The sequence below is a fragment of the Mastomys coucha genome, unplaced genomic scaffold, assembly GCF_008632895.1.
Source record: "Mastomys coucha isolate ucsf_1 unplaced genomic scaffold, UCSF_Mcou_1 pScaffold12, whole genome shotgun sequence".
Lineage (NCBI taxonomy): Eukaryota > Metazoa > Chordata > Mammalia > Rodentia > Muridae > Mastomys > Mastomys coucha.
Genome location: NW_022196894.1, coordinates 5602733 through 5621982, shown reverse-complemented (window position 1 = coordinate 5621982; position 19250 = coordinate 5602733). Strand labels below are relative to the sequence as shown.

At 44.5% G+C, this 19250-nt stretch overlaps 1 long non-coding RNA gene across 2 annotated transcripts in view; it reads right to left on the bottom strand.

The window, feature by feature from the left end:
* Positions 1-18998, bottom strand: part of LOC116084952 — a 30481-nt gene extending 11483 nt beyond the window's left edge. Inside the window, exon 1 of one of the 2 annotated variants that reach the window (XR_004116329.1) lies at positions 18898-18998. This is a non-coding gene — a long non-coding RNA (uncharacterized LOC116084952). The remainder of the gene's footprint in view (positions 1-18897) is intronic. The other variant, XR_004116328.1, reaches the window with a different exon arrangement.
* Between the last annotated feature and the right edge of the window lie 252 nt (positions 18999-19250).

Sequence of the window (19250 nt, the reverse complement as noted above, 5' to 3'; positions counted from 1 at the left end):
ATCCAGGACTTGCTGCAATGGGAGTACTAGGTTCTGATGAAGCCAAGTAGTCCTGGTTTCTGTTGGTAAGATTCTTGCGTTTGCCTTTCGCCATCTCTTGCTTTTTGGTGTTAGATGTTCTTAGTGTCTCTAACTAGAGCTTGTCCTGTCCCTGTCTCTGGCTTAAGGTTCCCTGGAGGTAGGCTCTCCACTTGCAGGAAAGGGGCAAAGAAGGACGCTGATCCTCCTCTGTCACTCAGAAGCTGAAAAGATCCTGTCCCTGCCACCCTGTGGCTCCCCTGGGACTCATGGGGCCTGTGCCTCTTGGCTGGCTGCTCCAGTCTCAGAAACTCACTGGAGAGAAAATGGCAGCTCTCACCCGAGTCTCTGGCTTAAGGCATTCCAAAAGTAACTTTTATTCATTAGATGTAGTTGTCATCTCTGAGACTCGTTGCTGAATAATCTCACCCTTTCTAGTTCTTTCTGAACTCTAGCTGGCTGGTTCAACTCAGCTGTTCTGGCTTAAAATCCCTCTCCAAGCTGACTGATTCAAAATTGCTTCTCTTGGCTTCTCACAGTATTACAGTATTGCTCTGTTTGGCTTCAAATTGACTCTGCCAATTTGTTTTAGACTTCTGGCTTCCTCTTATTCTCTGGCTTTAACTGTCTCTGCACAAACTCAGAAACAAATTCAATTCACTATACTGCACTTCCTCAACTGAAATGCACCAAACTCAACTCCACTCAACTGATTCACTGTCTAATCTTTCTCTAATTCATCACTTTGTCTGCCCCTCAATCAGATGTCACATTCAAACATGGCTGCTACCTTCTACAAACTAACTTTACTTTAAATGTATGTATGAAGGATGTGTCTGTATTCTAGCCAGTGGGATTAAAGGTGTATGGTGTGTCTACATTCCAGTCAGATCACACAGACCTATGTCTTTGGATGTGATCCCTTGCCAGAGAAGCCATGTTGCTGGATTAAAATTCATCTACAGAATCACCTAGTGACACAACCTCCCAAGTGCCCCAGGGCTAAGAGGAAATACAGTGTCTTAAAATAAGTATGAATGTCAAATCTTTGGGCTTAGCAACATACTTGCTCTTCTGTGACATTAAATTTAAAAGGATAAATGAAAAAGCATTCCATACCTTCTGAGTAAGAACTAATTTATTAATTCATTCATTCATTCATTCATTCATCTAATACATAAATACTTAGTTTCTATTATCTACCAGTACCTGGGATAAAGTCTTGGGAAAATAAACTGCTGGATCCCATTTTCATGGAGTTCACCACTGACCTACAGATCTCCGTCCATGACAAATGTATCCTCTGAGCCGGGTTTCTTGGAGTCCTCAGGAAGGAAGGTTTGAAGACAAACTTCCAACAATCATACAATACAGATCTTGGTGTATCCAGCTACATATCCCCCTGACCTATCATTTTTCTTTTCCATGAAGAGGTTAAGAGGGCCCAGCATGAAGGGCAAGCCTACCATGAGGCAGACAGGAGGACACCCCTTAGAGTGTCCATTTTGCATTTATGCTCCAAAATTGATTCTGTAAATAGCCAGGTCACAGTCAGTATCAGATCCAGTGAGAACAGACTGCAAGCTAAAAGTGCCGCAGAGAACACTGGAGTACATTCTGATGTTTATCATCATATCCATAGCCCTAGAGAATCATAAAACAGGCTCTGCTCAAATACACAGTGCTTTTGTAGAAACTTCTGCTTCCTTCTTTCTCTCCTCTTCAAAAACAACACCAGTCCTTTTGTTTGCAGTCTTGACAGCTTTTTCAGACCATAAATCTATGGTCAGCATCTCTGAGATTATAGGCTTCTTCAAGGCCACTGAACTCTATGAGGATTGTGATTGCCTCTGAATTTCCTAGATCTTAAGGGTCCTTGGAAATTGATCACTACCCCTGGTGTTGACAACAGAATCGTCATGATAATAATATCATCAACAACCATTGGCTAGGAGGATGAAATGTGCCAATGTCTGTGTCAATCATTTGGTACACTCTGCCAACTTTAATCCTCCTAACTCCCCTAAAGGTTGGGTTTTGAGTTGGGTGCCCTGGTGTGCTTGCGGTCTCTTCTTCAGGATGAAAGCTTTTGTTTCTCTCAGATGCTGGGAGTATTATTACCTAAGAGCTAAGACACAGCCCTCCCTAGGAATTCCATCCCTAGGTGGGAGGGAACTGCTTTGCTCAAGGTCATGTTTCCTCCTCAGGGCAATCTGTAGCCAGTAATGAGACCAGCTCTTATCCATCCAAGGGGGAGGATTCAGCAGGGTCATCCCACATCCATGTAGCTGATGATAATGCAACTGGCTAAGGTCTTTGCTGCTATTGCTCAGTAGTTCAGCTCGTCCTTCAGTCCAATCCTATGTCCTTCACCACTCAACAAGTGTTGAATCTTAAAATACTGCCTTTGAAAAATCTACCCCAGAGTCTGTTCCTGAGGATCCTAAAGAAGCCTACAGTGAAGCTATATCTGCCCTGCATGGAGAACAGAAGCTCAAAGAGATGATATGAATTGTTTAAAGCCATGCTCCTAGGGAGGGAGCACAGCATCTGGGTTGCAGGTGCCAAGTTCACATTTCCATCAGAGGAGTCCACCCCTCACTGGACAGCATTTTCCCCTATAATCCCCATGGTTGGGAATACCCATGGGTCCCTCCAATGAGTTCAGTTTATAGATTCTTCCTAGCACTTCTGAAAAGAGATGAGATAGCCAAGTAGTACTGGCCCCTCTAGCTCTCCTGCTGGCCTCATGATCATCCAGAGGGCATCTTAGCTGATAGAACATAATGCCACATAGGGTTCAAAAGCTGCCATAAAACCCTTACAGACAATCAAGTATGTTTTTGAGGTTCTTTTTGCCCTCGTGGATCATAAGTCAATATGGTCCACATGGACAAAGGGAGTAGAGACAAAGAACAGGGGTTTTGAAGGTAAGTCACATTCTTGTGAATAACTCACACCAGAACCAGCTGTGGGAAGCTAAATCAACTTTACTTTGGGTGATTCAAGGCTTATAAAGTTTTGCCGGACTGAGGGTAGGAACTTCCAGGATGGGCTAAGGGCTTAGGTTACCCAAAATTCCTCATTAGCATGGGGAAGCATTTCAGGAATCTCGGGTGCTAGCTGAATGAGTTCTTATCAGGAAAAAGGAAATTGATCCTGTAACAGTGTATGAATTCCCCAGACAAAGTTGGAGAAGAAAAAGCCCTGATAATGAAAGGAGCCTTACATTACACACCAATCCTAGAGGCTATCCGGGCAATGATGGACTTCAACCTTAATTAGAAAAGTTTTCCTACAAGTTACCTCATCACCAAATTAATCATATCCTGAACTCCCATTCACCAAGGGGTGAGCAATAAAATCTCCATAGTGTTTTGCCTTTTCTCCCCTCCTATGTAAATTCTCTTCATTGCTGAGTGCCTAGAAGAGGTGTGGACCCAGATGGGTGTCTTAGATTTGATATTTTTCTTTCCACTCTGCTCTAAGTCTCATTCTCTTTATCTCTTGCCATGATGCTATAAGAAACCATAGTCAAGTTCTCTTCTCAACTGACCACAGTCCAGCCTCAAAGACCTGTTCCTCTTCTTAAACACATACTCATTGCTATGCTCCACAATCACTAGAGAACGTCTTCCCTCTACCATCTACAGAACTTTGCTAGATCCCATCTTCTGGCTCAGCCAGAGAGCCAGGTTGCTTCCAACCACAGAGATTTCCTCCACTCCAGTCAATCCTGGAGGCTTTGCTTCCTTTAGAAAAGTCACCCTTGTTACCACAGGAAATTGCAGCTACAGGTCCCATGACCAACTTAACAGAGGTAAAGATTGACTTTTGTTCCATAGTGGCAAAAGTCTCAGTCTGTGGTTGTTGAACCTATTGTTTAGGGGCCAGTGAAGAGGGAGAACATCAAGATGGGGAGTGCATGGTAGAGCAAAGCTGGTTATCTCATGCTAACTGGGAAAAGAAGAAAAGAAAGAGGGAGGAGAGGGAGAGATAGAGGGAGATCAGAGAGGATTTTTCCTCTCTTTCGAGGGGAAGGAGGAGGAGAGGAGAAAAAAGTAGGCCATGGAAAAAATGAGAGGAGGAAGAAAAGGAGAGGCTGAAGAGGAAGGGAGGAGGAGGAAGACAGAATGGGTAAGAGAAAGGGCGATGGCAATGGTGGTGTCACTTAGAAGGCACCCTCTACCCTCAGTGATCTAACTTCTTTCTACTAGACCTCATCCCCTAAAGGTTCCTATACAGCCACTATGCAGGGACCAAACCTCCAATACACAAGCTCTGGCGGATGTTTAAGATCAAATCACAGTACCTTCATTTTTCCAAGGCACAGCCAGTGTGTTGGTTTTGTGTTCCAGTGGCACGAAGGACACAAATCTATTATCACATAGTTCTGGAGATCACAAGTCCTAGATGGATCTCACTGGGCATTGTGGTTGGGTTTAATGATAATTTGTCTCAAATTAGATTCACCTGAGTAAGGAGCCACTCTTGAAAAACCATCCTTAATGAATTAACTCAAGAAGATCCACCACAGTTCTGAGCAGCACCTTCTGGGAGCAGTGCAGGTAGAGAGAGCATGAAGGAAGTCAATCGCCTTTGGCTGGCCTGACCTTCGCTCTACCTACTTAGCCTTCCTCCTGGCTGCCAAGTTGATTTGCCCTGTTGCTATGGCTGCTGCTGCTGCTGCTGCTGCTGCTGCTGATGATGATGATAATGATGATGACGATGATGATGATGATGATTCCTTTACTGACATCAGAACCAGCCTTTTCAGGAACTTGACCATGGAACTAAGACTCCCAAGAAGCTTCCTGGGTTTTAGAGCTAAACCAGAATGGCTGAGGTGATCAGCTTTAGGAACTGAGCAACTAATACGAGACAGCTACCTTGGGACAATGCCAACTGCTGAGGTGCCCAGCCTCAAGGACCAAGAAATACTGGGTTCTCAGCCTCCTAGGTGTGATTCAGCTATTGTTGCTGTTTTAACAGAAGCTTTCTTAATTCACAAATACACATGTGCACGCACATGCACACTCACAAACACTCACGCATGCACCCTCACATGCATATTTCTTTCCATTCCTCTAGAAAATGACTGGTAGTACAGTGAATGAGCTAAAACAAAGGTCTTATTGAAGCCATGTGGGGAGCTGTAGTGGGTCAGCCTTGATTGAAGCCATGTGGGGAGCTGTAGTGGGTCAGCCCTGATTGAAGCCATGTGGAGAACTATAGTGGGTTGGCCTGGTGCTACCTGTATTCTAAGGCTAGTATTGGTTCCTCAAGACTGGTTGCCCCAGAGACGAGACAGTCTGCAAGGAGATACTATGTGACCTTGCCCCCAAATTATTTCTGATTGGTAAATAAAGATGCCAACAGCCAATAGCTGGGCAGAAGAGACATAGGTGGACTGGGGGTTGGAGAGGACCACAAGGAAAGAGAAGAAAGTGGAGGAGGGAGAGAGAAGCCACCATGGGTTAGGAGTCAAGAAAATGTGGCCCTGAGGCCTGGCCAATTGAAGTTAAGAGCAGCCCAGGCAAAACATAGTAGTTAATAACTTGGAGTTATCAATAGGAAAGTAGGTTCTAATAGCATAGAGGGTAGATATCTGCCCAGCTCTAGAGCTGTATAAGGCTTATTGTAAATATAAAAGTTATGTGTGTATTTTATCCGGGAACTGAATGGTTAAATTCAGGGTAGAAACCCTGGGTTGGGATTAAAAATACCTACAACAGAGAACCCTTTTCCTTTGCCTTTGTCTAGAGCTTCTTCCTCTCTCTCTTCTCCATGACCACCTCATTAACATTCTACTTAAAACTAAAAGAGAAAAAGAGGATGGTGTCCCTACTGAAAAACCTTTTGTCTTACTTCCACGCTATGAAAACTACTTCCTCTCCCCCATCCATCAATCCTCCTCCACCAATTCATCTCCTCCCTTTTCTCTCCTTGACTGCATACTTCTCTTAGATAAGCAGGCATCATGTCTGTTGTCTACACTCACTAGGAACTCAACTATAATGGGCCTCTCTTTTTCTACACGATGGGCATTGTGATTTGAATAAGAAATCTCCCCCATAGGCTCACATGTTTGAACACAATAGTCTCCAGCTGGTGGCACTCTTTGGAAAGGTTGTGAGGGCTGTCAAGAGGAAACGGAAGACTTGGGGGTTTCTATCCATACCCCATTTTTTTGCACACTCTGCTTCCTGATGCAGATCAGTATGATCCACCAGGCTCCTGCTCCTGCTGTCACCTAGTTCCTGTAGTGGTGAACTACATTCAATTATAATCCAGAGCACACCCTTCCTCTTTTAATTGCTTCTTGTGACATATTTGAACACAGCAAAGTAAACAAGTAACTAAAAATGGCAGCAGCCAACCCTGTCCAAAATCCACAGTCTCCTTTCTTGGTCCAACTATAAGCAAGGACATTTTTTCCACAGTATCTATCTCAGCTCCAGGGGTGAATAGGAGTTTTTTCTGCTAGGATCACATAACCACCCTCTGAGCCAATCACCAATACCTGAAGCATCGAGTTCAATCAGTGGCTAGTCCTGAGTGAGACAACAGAATGTAAGGGGAGATGCAAAGAGCCAGGGACAGCCTTTTCAAAAATGGCTGCCTTGGATAAGCATGCTTAGCTGTATCCACAGCTCTAAGAACCTTGGGTAACAAAAGCTAGGCCATGACAATCTGAGGAGAGTTGTCAAGGATGGAACCTATTCTCTAAATTTGAATTTCACTTTTAAGAGTAAGATGATGGAAAGACAACTGACAAACATCAGGAACGCACCTCCAAACTGACACCATATAATTACACTGTTTACCGGAGATCTCACAAGCCAGACAACAAATGTTTCTCTGCAATTATCTGATTTTGTGTTGCATAATTTAGATGTTCAAGTTGTCAGGAAAGAGCACTTATCCATAAATATAAAATTATGGATGTGTATCATCTGGTTATAAGACGATCTGTAAGCGGGGTATTTAGGGAAATTGTACAGTAATTACTGAGGCACGCTGTTTGGAGGTATGTTAGCTAAGCAGGTAATGAAATCGCTGAACACTGCTTCTATCCCCAATTGTCATCCATTGCAGATGGGAAGGATTCTACAGCTTTTAAGCAAGGCATGTACTATTCCACTTTACTGTGCATTAGGCAGAAGGTGCTTGGAACCTCTCTCTTTACAGTGGGAGAGCTGATGTTCCTCCCTAGGCACAGAACCTAGAAATAAAGGTTACGGAATCTTCAACAGAGTTCTCCACCTGCCTTTAACATCTGTCTCCTCTCAGGCAATCCTCAGGAAGACCTTACTTGTATGTTGCCCCAGAATTGAGACAGACGATTGTTGGAGACCAAAAATAACATGGCTGACTGACTACTGTGTGCTGAATATTGTTCATTCATTCACCATGTTTTACCTCATCTCAGCCACCCCCATTTTGTAACAGGAGGAAATCCAGGCTCAGGGCTGGCATTACGTGTTCACACTACCATAGCTCCTGAGAGCCAGAGCAAGATTTGAAATCCAGCCATCCAGACTCCAAGGTCTATGTGCTCGCTGCCACAGCATAGATTCGGAAGCTGGTAATGGCAAAGAATACATGCCAAAGTTCCCTCCTAACTGTCAGGTTCTGTGATGCCAATTTTTGCAGTTTTACTCATAAATGGCACAAAGATAGCATCTGGCAAACCAGGCTCAGGGGACCAAATCCTGCTGGATGACTCTGCCATCTGCTGCAGTTTTCACAGCGAAACCAATGGAACTCTCCCAAGTCTCTGCACACTTAAGCCTGCACACAGTCCACAGGCCACAGAATGCAGGTTTGGGATTTGAGCAGTCTGAAAATACTGACTCTAGTTTCTCCAAGCTGTGAATATAAGCAAGTGACCTACAGTGACAGAGCGTGCAGATGGAAGGGGAAGGATCATGGAAGCAAACATGAACTAGCCATGAAGACATGGTAAGAAATGGTCTGGGTGAGATACCAAATACACTGTCATGAATGGAGCACAGAATATGTTCTTGCCAAAGAAAGTGACGTGTTCAGTGAGGAGCAAACAAATAACACATGGAGAGGCTGGGAGAGGCTGGGAGGGTGGATCAGTAAACTAACAGACCACAAAAGCATGAGGGACCAGAGTTCCCCACTACCTAAGTAAAATATGGGCATGGTGGTGGACACCTGTCACCCCGGCACTGGGGCATAGGGAGAAAAGCGTAGCCAGCCAACCAACAGAGCAGAATCAATTAACCATGGGTCCAGTATATGATTCTGTCTGAAAAAAATTAGGCTGGAAAACAACTAAAGACACCTGGTATTAACATCTGGCCTCCACATGTATGCTTACGCACATGCGCATGTGCGCATACACGCACACATTAATGCTTACATATGTACACAGGTATATAAGTGCATAGTTTTATTCACATGCACACATGTACACACATGCATATCTTTACACACACACACACACACACACACACACACACACACACACACACACGGCAAGTAGTCCAGAAAGCATACAGAAAGGTAGGAAAAACTGGGCATCTGTACTGTCCACAGAGGCTGAGTTGGTGATAAAACCAACCACCAAAGACAACGTGGGAGATGGGAGAGGGCACACTCCATCTATCCCAAGGGACGCTGCAGCCTCATGCAGTCACTTGTTCCCAGGGGCATTCTGTGCAGAGGCGTCTAGTTTTCAAGAGAAGTCAGCATTCTGAAGGGAATCTCCCAGTTTTTAAATGTGTGATACAGTTTATATTGAAATGTCTCCAGATTGCTGCACTGTGGGGCCTCTGGAAAGTTTCAGAGGAGGCACCTAGTGAGTCTTCAGGTCTTTAGAGTCCTCGTTCTCTTGTTCATTCCTTTTTCCTCTTTCTGGCTCATTGTCCCCTCCCCCAGCCATGAGGAATCCAGTTTTGTTCTTCCATGTTTCCTCCATGAGGAGCCACCACAAGCCCAAAATGACCTATAAAACGGAGCCAAATTAAACCTTAGCTCCTCATTATAGTCGAAATTTTGTCCTGACAATCTTAGGCATTTGTCACAGTAATAGAAGCTAATACAGATGGCAACAGATTAAAAACAACTAATAAAGTAGTGGCCCAAATAAAACATCTGCAAGCCAGACTACTCATGTGGCCCCCAGTTTTCAGTTTTGACAGCAATCTTTATGGCTCTTGCCCATCCAAGCTGAGTGTGTGTGTGTGTGTGTGTGTGTGTGTGTGTGTGTGTGTTGTGTGTGCACGTGTCTGTGTCTGTGTATCTGTATGTCTACATGTATGTCTCTGTGTCTGTGTGCCTCTGTGTACATATCTGTTTCTGTGTCTATGTGTGTATATATATGTATGTGTGTCTGTCTGTCTGTCTGCATATGTGTATGTCTCTGTGTCTGTGTATATGTCTGTCTCTGTGTACATATGTATATATATGTATATGTGTGTGGGTGAGTATGTGTATGTTCCTGCCTCCCTGCATCTTAAATGTCCTATCACATTCCTGACCCCTTGTTCCCAGTGATATTACCAAAGTGATGTTTCTCCTCTTTCTAGAACCTTTCGGCCATAGATCAGCAAGCTCTTTGTGGATCATCCTTGTCCAATATTCAAAAGAACCAAGAAGAAAAGCTCTGAGGCTAATCATGATAATGATAGCAGATCCTTGGAAAACAATAATGTTAACAAGAGAGTTCTGTGCATTACTTATTTCATATATATGACTGTGCTGCCTATTGGCCTGGAAGCGGAGAGGAAGCCCTGCCTTGGGAGAGAGCTCTTCTTCTGTCTCCGTGGCTCTCCTGGCTCACCTGTGCTCCCTCTTTTTCATCATGCTATGGTGCCACTCCTAAATATTTGAGGTCTTTGTTTCATCCCTTTCTTCCCATCCACTATTCCCTGATCTGATTTTCCAGAGAATTCCTCTTCTCATGGTCCATTTTTGCATCCCCATGTTCCTAGTTGAAAGCACAAAACGAAAGTTCAGGCAAGAGGCGAATCATCAAACGTCATTTCTGGATGAGCCCAGGCCACCACACCATCATCCTTCTTAGATGCTTTCCCAGAAGGGCTCTGGGAAAGAGGCACAGAGTAAAGAGACCTCTGCACCACACTGCCACAGCCTGGGGGAGGAAGTACACGCTACCATCTGATCATGGCTTAGAGAAGGACTGCTAATGAATAGTCTGATCTTGCCAGCGGTCTCAAATCCAGCAAAGACTTAACTCAATGGTTTTTACCCTGACTGCCCACTGGGATCCAGGACCAATGTCCTGACAGAGCATTAAGTCAAAAACCCTGAGCACAAGGCCTAAGCATCAGCATTGTGTAAGAGCTCTCCAAGTTAAGAACCAGGTTGCAAATGAACCACGTCAAGGAGGCTGCAGCTTCTGTGTGAAAGGAAGCCCTATGGACTGTCCTCTCCACGAGAGAATCCATATAGACTCTTAGCTGAAGCACAGACAAGACCAATGACCAGACTCAGTTTTCCCAGCTATAACACATGGATAGTGATGCTGGGGAGATGGCTCAGTGGGTTAAAATGCTTGCTGTTACAAGCATGAGGACCTGAGTTGGAGTTTCCATAGCACATTAAAAAACAAAAAGCCAACTTGACTACACACTCCTATAACCCGAGTACTATAGAGGGTGGGGGCAGAGACAGGAGGATAGCTGGGATTGCTGGCTGCCAGCCTAGCAACAGATTTAAGGAGACACTTGTCTCAGGGAATGAATTGGAAAGTGGTAAGACCTGAGGTCCTCCTTGGGTCATGCTTTCATACTTGCATATACATACACACATACACTACTTACATACACATAAGTACTAAAATAATAGACACAGTGATAAATAAATAATCACTTTGATTTGTTAAATAAGATGCTGAGAGTAGAAGCATTGACAAATGTTGAAAGCTATTATAACCATTATTAATTTTTTATAAAAAGATTAATTTATTTTATTTATGAGTACATTGTAGCTGTCTTCAGACACACCAGAAGAGGGCATCAGCTCACATTGCAGATGGTTGTGAGCCACCATGTGGTTGCTGGGAATTGAACTCAGGACCTCTGGAAGAGCAGACAGTGCTCTTAACCACTGAGTCATCTCACCAGCCCTCATTATTGATTTTTAAATAACATTATGTATATTTTTTAGCAATTTCATACAATGTATTTGCTCATCTTCATCCTCTTCCCCAACTCAACATAGACACCCCCTCGCCATTTTTACCATCTGTCTGCTCTTTAAGTCGTCATCTCCTCCTCCCACTGAGTGTGGTCTGTGTTGTCCAACTACTCTTGAGAATGACCTGGAGCATGGCTGGCCTATCAGGGGTCACACCATTAAAGGAAACTCCCTCTCCTGGCAGCTAACCAATGTCAATAGCTTCCATTGATGCTTTCTTTCTCTACTACTCTCTCCTCAAGGGAGTCATCTGCTAGGTAAGATCAGTCCCAACTGTCTTAGATATGGATTAAGTATGAGTTACAAGGTATGTGTGTATGTGTGTGTGTGTGTGTGTGTGTATGCGCGCGCGTGTGTGTGCATGCACACACATGAGTGCATCCATGTGTACATGCATGCATGCATCTGCACTCCCAAGCGTGGTCTTTACCTAACCCTTCTCAACAAGAATCTCCAGACAATATTATTGCACTTTGTTTTGAGTTTTACATAATAGATTTACACTGTAGCTGCTTTGGTGGACTGGTTTTTCAGTTTGGATTTCTATAGAGAGCTGTAATTAAGATATATGAGTTTTGCATGTGGTTGTAATTCACTTATTTCTGTTACTTGCAATATCCCACTGTATTCCTGTACCACAAATTATTTGCTCACTCAACTACTACGTACAACTGAAGGGTACGTGATTTATTTCACATTTAATCTATGTTACTGTTGTGTCTCCTCCTGTTATGTCACAAAGGCCACATGATCTATGAAGTATTTGAGCCTTCATTTTGTTCTTTCAAGTTATTTTTATGCTACCAGAGTACGGGAGCTACCACTTTCAGTTCTCAGAAGCATATCTGCTTTGAGCTTCACAGATATCCCGTGGAGTAGGTGTGTAGCATCGTTAGCTATGTCTCTGCTGTGAGTGTCTCTCTCTCTTTTTTTAATGAGGCAGCATGCCTCTGTACCTGTCTGCTGCTCTTAGGCCTCTTCTTTCACACAATACTCATATAAACATGCCTGTCGGCTGTGTATTCAGATGGTCTCCTTCAGGGGCTCTCCACTTCTCCTTTCTTGAGATGTGCTTTGAAGAGCAGTACTTCAGTGAATATTGCCACATTTAGTTGAATCCAGAATAAAGTTATCTTCAACCCAAAAAACAACTTATTGGGTCGTATGGGGGAGGGGCTTTAATACTCAGAAGTGTTTATGCTTAGGCATGGCTGCCGGGGCAGGAGTACCTTTCTTCTCCATTCACAGCATGTCTGGCATGTGTCTGTGTTGTTTTTAAATTAAGAGGTAAAGGAAATGGCAGCTGGGTTATTTTTAGCCCCACTCATCTCCAGGTGACTGAATGGCTTTGTCACCACCTAAAAAACTAAAGGACGATAGCCTCCCCAGACCACAGAGGGACGCCTGGGACCAATGAGTGTATGTTGTGAGGGATCCACAAGTGCACACAGAAGGTAGTAAAGGGGAGGGGAGATCGCCGTCATCACTGCAAGGGGTCCACAGGCATGAGTGGAGAGTGATAACGGGAGGTGACATCCTCAGAGGCCTGGAGAAAGCACTTTAGAAAGGCAAGAGCATGAGCAGGGGAGAGGCTCAGCCAGAAAAGTGCCCGAGGAGGCTCAGATCCCGAGTGCCATGTTAGAAAGCCAGGCGTCACTGTGCATGCCTCCTATCCAGGCACTGGAAGGCAGAAACAGGAGACTTCTGCTGCATAGCTGGCAGAGGAGCCAAATGGGTGACTTGTAGATTCAGTGAGCGATTCCCACATCAAAAAATAAGATGGACTCACCAACCAAAGAGCACACATGGAGCGACCCATGGCTCCAGCTGCATATGTAGCAGAAGATGGCCTTTTCTGGCATCATAGGAGGGGGGCCCTTGGTCCTGTTGAGGCTCAATGCCTGGTTGGCTCAATGCCCCAGTATCAGGGAATGCTAGGATGGGGAGGCAGGAATGGGTGGATGGGTGGGGGAGCACCCTCATAGAAGCAGGGAGAGGGGGTATGGGGTAGAAGATTTGTAGAGGGGAAACCGGGAAGGAGAATAACATTTGAAATATAAAGAAGTAAAATAACCAATAAAAAAATAAGATGGAGAGTGACTGACAAAGACACCAAACAACTCCATCCGGCTTCCATAGGTATGTTCATTCCATAGGTATGTGAGCACACACCTGAACATGCACACACACACACACACACAGTAGAAAATAAAGAGGAAGCACTTAATGAAGATTTTCTCTTTTTATACATGTCACTGCCTCCAAACACCTCCACTCTGAGAATGCATCTTTCCAGCAGAGCCACAGCATCAGAAGCCATTGTCTTGGCATCTCTCAGTCCTACTGCAGGAAGACCCACATCCTAGAGACCCACAAATACTAAAAGGCAAAGAACACAACATCCTCAGAGACAGATGGAGGCTCACTATCAGCCCTTCCCAGGCTGGCCAGCCAACAAACCTTCTTGGTCTTTAAGGTGGGATTAGTAACCAGCTAAAGTAGATAGCTTGATGGATTGTATAAGATGAGCAATGTAGAGTGCCTCCTATAATAACTTGTTCATTTGCTCATTTATTCAAAACATTTTTTAGATTTCAAACATTTCTATAATTCAGCATTATTCCAGATGCTAGCCTCACCCTGAAGAAAGCAGAGGAGGAAGAAGAGGAAGAAGAAGAAGAAGAAGAAGAAGAAGAAGAAGAAGAAGAAGAAGAAGAAGAAGAGGAAGAGGAAGAGGAAGAGGAAGAGGAAGAGGAAGGAAGGAAGGAAGGAAGGAAGGAAGGAAGGAAGGGAGGGGGGAGAAAAGAAGATTTAGCTAGTTTCTCTAGAGATGGCTTTATGGAGATAACACAGTAGGAGAAATGATTGACCAAGAGCAGAGGAGGAAACTGACTTGGATGCTGTGGGGGACAAGAGGCCAGAGCAAGTAAAGGGGAGGAAATGGGAAGAGTCACAGCTAGAGAGAACGGCAGGGGTGGGAGAAGCTATGCCAATCACAGCGAGGACTTTGAGGCTTGCACTGGATGTGGAGCTGTGAAGGATCTGAGCAAACACACAACAGGAGTGTGCACCTTCTGGAACTGCACAAGGCAGCTTCGGTCACATGGGCAACAAGCAAGGTGGCTGAGGCTGGAGTGGGGACAGGATTTTCTGACAGAATATGAAGTGTGGGCAAAAGAGTGAAGTGCAGGGTTTGTACTGTTTAATGTTGTTGAGAGAGAACATGGCCTTGGACTAAAGGGAAGCCCTTCTCAAAAGGAAATTTGGTATTCTTGTGCCAACATCCACTCATTGGCCCAACTACACATACCCATTACATCACCAACTGTCTCTACCTACCCTCAAGCACACAGCCAACCACCTATCCACCTGCCCATCAACCTACTCTCCCACTTACCTGCTTTCCCATTTCCCTATCCATCTGTGTATCTACATATCTACAAATTTCTATCACAATCTGTCTATCATCTGTCTATCTATCTATCCCCTACCTGCCTGTCTGACTCAATATACAGCATAACCTTTCTTTCTCTAATCACAAACTTCCCCAAAGAAAATAATAAACTAATCTTTAACAATCCAACAACCAGTCAACAAACCTACCCAAATCTGACCTAATACTACATTTTTCCCTTGAATTTGAAGTTCAGAGGGGAGGGGGTCAAATAATTTCTTCTTAGTTTGCTTCTTGCTCTGATTATAAATTTCTCTAGAATGCTACACAGAGAATTCAGAGTTCTCCATTATGCCAAAGATGCTTTCAGAAATCCTAATGAGATAGCTTTGAATGGGAGCAAGAGCTGTAGACAGGAACACGGAGCACCAACACAACCAGAATCTCATGGCAGGATGTGCAAGTAACTCACTCTCATGCCTCAGTTTCCTCATTGCGGGGGGGGGGGGGTAATAATAGTGTGACCCTTCATTTCACTGGAAAGATAGCCAAGCTCCAGAAAGGCCCATGAACTATCTCTTGATAGTTCAGTCTTGAATAGTCCTTTCCACACTGGACCCATTGCCCTAAACCAACACATGTTGTGGGACTAATGCTGGGGACTTTTGGCATGAATGACACCATACCATGTCCCTTGCTCTCTCTGTTGGGCCACTCACTCAAGGAGAAGTCACACATGATACCATAAGGATACCAAAGGTGACCTCTAGAAAACTCTGTGTAGTACAGAATCTCAAGCAAGCAGCCACATTAACTTGCCCATCCTATTAGGGTACCTTATTGGAAATAGCTCCCTCAGCCCCAGTCAAGCCTTTCAAGGACCATAGCCCCCAATAACAACCTGATTCATCTTCAGGAAAGACTCAACATGAATTTCTTTCGAGTTCTTAACACTCAGAAATTGTGAAATAGTAAAATTTGGTATTTCAACTGCTATATTTGTGGGAAATCTATGGTGCTGTGACAAGATTGTCCCCCTCATCAAAAAATGGGTGGAAAACCAGAAGTGGTACTACTGCTGAGAGTGGGTTCAGAGGGATCAGAAACTCAAGGCCAGCCTCATAGATATAACAAGTGTAAAGGCAATATGAGAAAGGGAGCAGTTAAGGGAGGGTGGAGGGAGAGGAGGAGGAGGAGGAGGAGAAAAAGGAGGAGGAGGAAGAGTAGGAGGAGAAGGAGGAGGAAAAGAAGAGGAGGAGGAGGAAGAGGAGGAAGAGGAGGGGAGAGAGAGAGAGAGAGAGAGAGAGAGAGAGAGAGAGAGAGAGAGAGAGAGAGAGAGAGAGAGAGAGAGAGAGAGAGAGAGAGAGAGAGAGTCTGATACAAAAATTCACCCTTACCCATTCGCTGCCCTTCTTCCTGGACTTATCTCCCATCTCTCCTCTACCCTCAACTTGTACCTCTGTGCTTCCTTAAATGATGTTCCTTTCTCCTTTCAATGCCCATCCTCATAACTTCCCAGAAAATTCCAATCACCCTTCACAACCCAACCCAAACAATACACTCCCCTTGTAGCCTTCCTCAGGAGAAATGCATCCCTACCCAGGGACAGTAATCCTAATTCACCAAGCCCCTTCGCCTCCTTTCCAAGTATCTTCAAGCCTCCACCAATTGCTCAGCTATAGTGACCCTTTATAACCAGCTTCTCTGATGTTTTTAGAGTCACACTGTGCATGATCCATGCCATCTGCAGCTAAAAACAGGTGAGCAATGGGCAGCAGCATGCCCCTGTGAGTGCCCCGTGTAATACTTTAGTTCATTGTCCTGCCATGGCTGCCTCATTAGTATTCACTGTGATCACATTCATCCTAATGAATTTATCTGGTAATAAATAACGTAGATATCATAGGCACTTACAGTCCACACTGTCACACTGTTTCTACTTGCAGAGCATGCTTGCCTAGGATCTTGGTCAATGTTAAAAAGGTCTCCCTCCCCATCTATCTTCCCAAGATGACTCAGGCATTTCTAAGGACCAGAAGGTATCTCTGGAACATCCTTCTAAACCAGCAATATCTAGTAAAACTTTTGACAGTGATACAATGGTGTGTAAGAGACTTCTTCTGGGGAGACACAACATTCTCACATACACACACACACAGGAAACCACACAGCTATACACACACTTACCCACACACTCACCCACCCCCACACACACTTACCCACATGCTCACCTACACACTTACACACCCATCCACTTACCCACATACCCACTGACTCTCCAACATACTCATCCATACATACACACACCCACACACTCACATACCCACACACTCACCCACATACACACCCCACACACACTTACCCACATACCCACACACTTACACACCCACTCACTCACCCACACACCCACTCGCTCTCCAACATACTCATCCATACAAACACACACCCACCCACTCACCCACATACACACTCACCCATACACAGGCCCATACACTCACATACCCACCCACTCACCCACATACACACTCACCCATACACAGGCCCATACACTCACACACCCACCCACTCACCCACATACACACTCACCCATACACAGGCCCACACACTCACACACCCACCCACTCACCCACCCACACACTCACCCATACACAAGCCCACACACTCACACACATACCCACACACTCACATACCCACCCACTCACCCACACAGACCCCTACTCACCCACACCCCTACACATACTCACACGCACACCCACTCAACTACATACACACACACTCATGCACACACTCACCCACATACCCCTCACTCACTCATTCACCCACACACCCACAGACACACCCACACATACCCACTCACTCACACACCCTCTCACCCCAGAAAAGAAATCCATAACAGACCAATATAACAATTGCACCAATATCCGACTTGGTGAACCACTGAATTTTTATTGGAGTCATCAATGAGTGTGGGTGAGGGGTTACTTCCAGGAGTAGGGGTGATTCAAAAACAGCTGTATCACTGAAAAGCCCATCCCAACATGGGTTGCTCATTAAAGCTGTGAGCCTGGAGCTCTCTCAGAGCCTGTGGACAACGCAAGAGTCCAAGAAATCTGCTGAGCGCTTGGCTGGTTGGGTTTCCTCTTCCAGCAGTTGTATACGGGTACTAGAGAGCTGGTGGGAGGCATGTGAGAATTTCCCAAGTTTCTACTTTCTCTGACCTTTCATTTACTTCCTGAGTCTCATAAGCCCCTTCCCCTCACTCACAGAGAGAATGTTTCAACTGGAGAAAAAAAAATCTATGTTGTATGGTTGTACAACATAGAGTTCTGTAATTGTTGCTCATGCAAGATGAGTGGGTGCTTAAAATATGGCTGATGATTGTGGAAAAGCAGCTTTCACATTTTCCTTCATTTTCATGAATATTGACTTAAATATCTATGTGTGCAGCTGGTAGTGTCCTCAGTACACCATCAAGTTCTCAGAAGGTCAGAGTTTCTTGAACTTCAAATACATCTTGTGGAGACCTTGGTAAAATGCAGATTCTAACTATGTGGTCTAGGGAACCCAAGAAGTCCTGCATTCTAAATAGTGTCCCAGTGACATCAGCGCTGTTGGATAGTGATTATAGGGAGACTGGCAAAAATAAAAATTCAATTCATTGAGCTCTACATGAAGATAAATGTACTTTCTTATTTTTAGATGTTTATGTGCACACATCATTCCCCCAGAGATTAGTGGCTGTCGTCAAAGGATGTATATAAGGTTGATAAAAAATTTTAGTACTGGTTGTGGATGTAGCTCAGTTGATAGAGTACTTACCTAACATGCACGAAGCACTAGGTTCTACCACCACACTGTATAAGATGGGTCTTGGTGGTTCTTGCGTTAATACCACTGAACAAGAGTAAAGCCCCATTATCCGAATTCTTTGGTCAAATTAAGCAAGCTTTGTTGTGGGAACTTTTAGTAAACCTTCCAACTCTCCGAGGGGCCAGACTATGCTTAACTGCACCTACTGGCCTGCCAACTCTCCGGCCATGCTGGACCACAGGGCTCCCGCCAGGCCATCCTTCCAGCGAGGCCCCCCACCCTGAGTTCCTCTTACTACCATACACCCCACGGTCAGCCATCATATCACAATACCCAGTACCATTGTAGAATCAAAACGCTTAATGCTTGGTTAACCAATTAGATTTATGTTATCAATATTATCACAATTTACAATATGCCAATACAATAATTTCAAAGACAATTGGTAATGATAAAAGCTTTACCCTAATATTTCTAACCTTGTGAAATCATAGCTACTTGTGGCTGGAAAATGCCACTCAGGAACACGTCCGCAGCCATCTTGGTTCTCCTCCCCTCTGACATGCTCTCTGAATCTCTCTGTGAATCTTAGCTCCGCCTCCCTTTTCCCTGTCCAATCACAGGCCTCCCACTACCCTAATGTGATTGGACAGGGAAAATTCTGTAACAAAGCTTTATTTCCCATCAGACGTGGCTAACTCCTTAAAAGCAGGGTTTGAAAATATAATATTGAACTGGAACAAAATGTGAGGCTTATATAAACCAAAGAAGGCATAAGATTAGGAGCTTGTCAAAAGTCGGAGAAATGGCAGAGAAATTTTGGTTACATAGG